Genomic DNA, 5,370 nt, shown 5'->3' with positions numbered 1-5,370 from the left:
TCTCCACAACCTCGCCAGCATTTGTTGCTTGCTGTTCTGTTAAATATTGCTATTTTGACTGGGGTGAGATCATATCTCATGGTTGTTTAGAAATTACTTTTTTAACTATGAAAGCAACCCCATTTTTCCTCATACCCAAAATTGCAATATTGAAAGAACGACAGTCACAAAGTGTGAGAGCATGTGTGTATACTCAAACACGCATGTGCATACATACACTTGAGTCTGAATTTCAGAAAACTCATTAACTGGATGAAGGGGAAAGCAATACACAGTAAGGGATTGGTCTGAAATTTTAAGTCATTACATTGATCAATGGTAATTAATTAATGACTATGAGAAACCATATGATTTCTAAAATTCCACTCAAATAATGAATAAATTGGTTAATCTTTTTAAAACCCAAGCCTCATTGCTGTCTGGTTGGAATCAACTCAGGGTTGACCTTTTGTTGGGTTTGCAAAGCTGTAAATTTCCCCAAAGTGCCCATCTTGTAGCAGAGAAGTACAGCCTTCAGGTTAGCAGCACAATTTGGGCTGCACCACCAGAGCTTCTTGAGTTCTCTGTTGTTGTTGTTGTTTGGTATCATCAATTCATAGTGACCCTATGGACAACAGATCTGAACTCTTTCCTATCCTGTGCCCTCCTCATCATCTCTGACACACTGGAGCTCATTGTGTCAACCCATCTTGTTGTTCCAGGCATGATGTCCACTTTCCAAGAATATCATCCCCTAGCAATACACCCAAAGTACCAAGATGAAGCTTTGCCATCTTTGCTTCCAAGGGGTATCTGGCTGCACTTTTTCCAAAATATGGCTGCTTGTTCTTTGGCAGTCTATGAGGTATTCAGTACTCTTCTCCAACACCACAGTTCAAAGGCATTCATTCCTTTTCTGTCACCCTTATTCATTCATTCATCCTTAAGCAGCTCTCAAATGCATAGCAAGTGATTGAAAAGACCATGGCCTGAATCAGGCACACCTTAGTCTTCAGTCTCTTAGTCTACATTGCCCCTCAGTATTTTGGAGAGGTCCATTCTACTGCAAACTTAACCCAGTACCATATGTATCCTGATCTCCTGACTGCTGGTACCAAGGATATTGATTGTGGATTCAAGCAAGATGAAATCATCAACAATTTCAATCTTTTCTCCATCCTTATGATGTTGCCTGTTGGTCTAGTGAGGGATTTTGCCTTCTTGATGTTGAGATGTAGAGCATATTGAAGACTGTAGTTTTTTATCTTCTGCAGCAAGTATTTCAAATCCTCTCCACTTTCAGCATGCAAGGTTGTATCATCAGCATAATGCACGTTTTAAGTAGGAGTTAGAAATGAAAAACGGAATCATCTTTAGCTAATGCAATTTACCAAGAAGAAACAATATAAACATGTTATTGAGACATCCATTAGTAAATGCCAAAGAATCAACCTAAGAGTTGAAAGTGGTTTAAGACAAGAGAGAGCTGGGACTTGTGTTTGTTCCAACAAACCTTGAAGAACTGGGTGACTCTGGCCTAGAAGTCAGCAAATTTCTTCTGCCAATGGTTAGATAGTCAATATTCCTGCAGGCAATATCTATAAATATCTATAGAATTTGCAAGGCTTGGTATAGAATAAAAATCTAATATCCCTTACTTAAAAATTATTAAGAATTGTGCCTGTTCACATCCTGTGCCCATTTTTCAATTGGGTTGTTTACCTTTATCTTGTGGTGTTTGAGTATGTTATAAATTCTAGGTATAAGTCCCTTATCTGACATGTCATTACCAAATATTTTTTCCTAATCTGTGGCTTCCCTTTCTACCCTGTTGGAGAAGGTTTTGGATGTGCATAGGGATTTGATTCTTAGAAAGTCCCATTCATCTATTTTATACTCTCCTGGTTGTAATGCTTGGAAGACTGTTTATGTTGTGGATTAGGATGTCTAGAGTTCTTCCAAGCTTTTCTTTAATGAAGTTTATAGTCCTTAATTTTATTTCTAGGTCCATGATCCACTTTGAGTTTGTTTTTGTGTATGGAGTGAGGTATGGATCTTGAGTTTTCTGCAGATAGTTTTGCAATTTTGCCAGCACCATTTGTTAAAAAGGCTGTCATTTCCCCACTTAACTGATTTCATCTCCTTGTCAAAAATTAGTTGACCATAGGTAGATGGGCTGATTTCTGGATTCTCAATTCTATTCCATTGATCTATGTGTCTGTCATTGTACAAGTACCACGCTGTCTTGACCACCATGGCAGTGTAGGAGGATTTGAAATCAGAGAGTGAGATGCCTCCTACCTTGTTTCTCTTTTTAAGGAGTGCTTTGCTTATTCGGGGCCTCTTTCCATTCCAAATGAAATTGAAGACTGCCTTTTCCATCTGGTTGAAGAATGGAATTCAGATGGCAAATAAACACATGAAGAAATGTTCAAAATCCCTAGCCCTGAGAGAAGTATGAATCAAAACAAGTATGAGACATCATCTCAACCCAGTAAGAACAGCAAACAATAAATACTGGTGAGGTTACAGAGAAACTGGAACCCTTATTCACTTTTGGTGGGAGTGTAAAATGGTGCAACCACGATGGAAGGCAATATGGCACTTTCTCAAAAAGTTGCAAATAGAAATACCATTTGATATAGCAATTCCACTACTGGAAATATACCCTAAAGAAACCATAATTGCTACCCAAGCAGATATATGCACACCTATGTTTATTTTGGCTTTATTCACAATAGCAAAGAGTTGGAAATAACCCAAGTGCCCATCAACAAACAAATGTATAGAAAAGCTCTGGTATGTTCACCCAATGGAATACTATGCTGCATTTAAAAACAAGAAACTCATGAAATATCATACAAAATCGGTGAACATGGAGGACATTATGCTGAGTGAAATATCTCAGTCACAAAAAGACAAATACTGCATAATGCCACTGTTATAAAAGCAGACTGACATAGGGGTTGGGGAGAGACTGAGAAAGGGGATAAATTTTGTAGACTGCATTGAAACAAATGAGGAAGAGAACTGTTTAAAAGGGATACATGATTAGGTATTATTGTTATGACAGGAGTCCAGAATGAAGGCAGCATAGTGGAGTGGACTTGGGGAGAGGGATTGTATAACAATGCAAGAATTTTTCTTTTACTCTTCTAAGAGAAAAGCTAAATGGGGAGGAAGGGGTGGGCAGGGAGAAAAGTGCAACAATGAATGAATGGAAATTCAAACTTTCATTTAAAAAAATATTAAAGATTGTAAAATGGTACAACCAGGCTGAAGGGCAGACTGGCATTTCCTCAAAATTGAACATAAAAATTCCAGATGACCCAGCTATTTCACTACTAGGAATATACCATAAGAAAATGAAAACTGAGACGTATACACCGATGTTCATAGCAGCATTATTCACAATTTCAAGAACACGGAAACAACTCAGATGTCCATCAATAAATTTATGGAGAAATTGTGGTATATTCACATGGTGCAATACTATGCAGCACTCAGGAGACATGATTTTGAAAAATACTACATAACATGGGAGAGACTGGAGAGCATTGTGCTGAGTGAACTAAAGCAGTCTTATTAGGACAAATACTGCATAAGACTATTATTGTAAAAATAGAAGGATAACTAGTAAGATAGTTGTTGTTGTTGTTGTTGTTGTTATGTGCCATCGAGTCATTTGCGACTCATAGCGACCCTGCACAACAGCCCTAAAACCTGCGCCAACCGCACTGCCTCTGACACACCCATCCCCATTACCCTAGTCACCGAATCAATCCATCTCATAGAGGGTCTTCCCCTCCTGCACCGTCCCTCCACCCTCCCAAGCATGATGTCCCTCTCCAAGGACCCATCCCTCCTGGCAACATGTCCAAAGTATGTCAGACGAAGCCCCAGAATCCTTGCCTCCAAGGAGTTGCTTGGTTTAATCCTCTCCAAGATGAATCTGTTTGTTTTCCTGGCAGTCCATGGTACATTCAGCACTCTTATCCAGCACCACAGCTCAAAGGCGTCAATTCTCCTTCTGTCTTCCCTAGTCATTGTCCAACTCTCTGATGCATAACAAGTGATTGCAAAGACCATGGCCTGTATCAGGCGCACCTTAGTCTCCAGAGAGACACCGTTGCTCTTGAGTACTTTAGAGAGGTCCCTAACAGCAGACTTTCCCATCGCAATATGCTTTTTGATTTCCTGACTGCTGGTGCCAAGAGTTTTGACTGTGGAGCCGAGCAAACTGAAGCTGTGAACAATCTCAATTTCTTCGCCATCCATCCTGATGCTGCCAATTGGTGCAGTAAGATATGTATGAAATTCCAAGGGGAGAAGGGAAGGGAGCAGGGGGACTGAGGGTAGGAAGGGGGAAAATCATGGAGTTACAGAGTGTGGTGGGAGGAGGAAGGAGTTGAAGGAATCAGGAAAGTTTTAGTGGTGGCCTGAAAAGATGGGGTAATGGTGAGTATGGATCACTGGTGATTCACTGTATAAAACACAAAATGGGAATAGTGTCTAAAACACAGTATGGGAAGATTGTATAAAACACAATGTGAATGAAAGAATATGTGAAACACAATATATATGAATGAAACACAATATATATTAATTTTGTATGCAAACCAATATAAAATAAATAAAAAATTATTAAGGACTTCAAGATAGTGACAACGACGCATTCTACCAAACATAGGACTCTTCTGGTACAAACATCTCTGCAATTATTCTGTGCCCATGAAGCTGGCTCTGATTTTAGGCTCCATGGGTCAGACGTGTTCTCTGGTAATAATTCAGCTGTTATTGGAGTGCTTAATCAGCCACTGACAATATGTAAGTGAATGAGCATGTCTCAATAAAAGTTTACTAAAAATAGATAGTACACCAGTTTGACTAATAGGCCATAGTTTGTTGACCCTGTTTAAAGATGTATGTTTAATTGATTTAAAAAAAAAATGGAGCAGAAAAAAGAAAGACACTTAAGACACAAAGTAATGTCCTTCTGGAAGAGAAAGTACAAATACACAACCAAGAGCATTTTGGAGGAGAAAAACGTATGAGAGTATCTTTTCTAAAGTCGATATTATTATTCAACCATAAGGAGAAATTAAATCCTGATGCATACTATTATCAAGTTTTTATATAAATGAAATAAACCAACTTACAAAGGACAAAAATGATAGGATGCTATCGATACAAAATGTTGTTGTTGCTGTTGTTATGTGCCGTCGAGTCGCTTGCGACCCTATGTACAACAGCCCTAAACTCCACTCTGTCCTGTGCCAATCCCACTGTCTCTGACACACCCATCCCAATTATCCCAGTCACTGAATCAATCCACCTCATAGAGGGCCTTCCTCTCCTGCGCCGTCCCTCCACCCTCCCAAGCATGATGTC

At 39.3% G+C, this 5,370-nt stretch overlaps 1 protein-coding gene across 1 annotated transcript in view; it reads right to left on the bottom strand.

The window, feature by feature from the left end:
- MMRN2 (multimerin 2) overlaps nt 1-5,370 on the bottom strand; it is a 35,331-nt gene that overhangs the window by 21,111 nt on the left and 8,850 nt on the right. The window lies entirely within an intron of this gene.

The sequence above is a fragment of the Elephantulus edwardii genome, unplaced genomic scaffold (assembly GCF_000299155.1).
Source record: "Elephantulus edwardii isolate Elephantulus edwardi_28Jun2011 unplaced genomic scaffold, EleEdw1.0 scaffold00324, whole genome shotgun sequence".
In the NCBI taxonomy this organism is placed as follows: domain Eukaryota; kingdom Metazoa; phylum Chordata; class Mammalia; order Macroscelidea; family Macroscelididae; genus Elephantulus; species Elephantulus edwardii.
The sequence above is the reverse complement of the archived record's forward strand: the minus strand, read 5'-3'. Positions and strand labels throughout refer to the sequence as shown.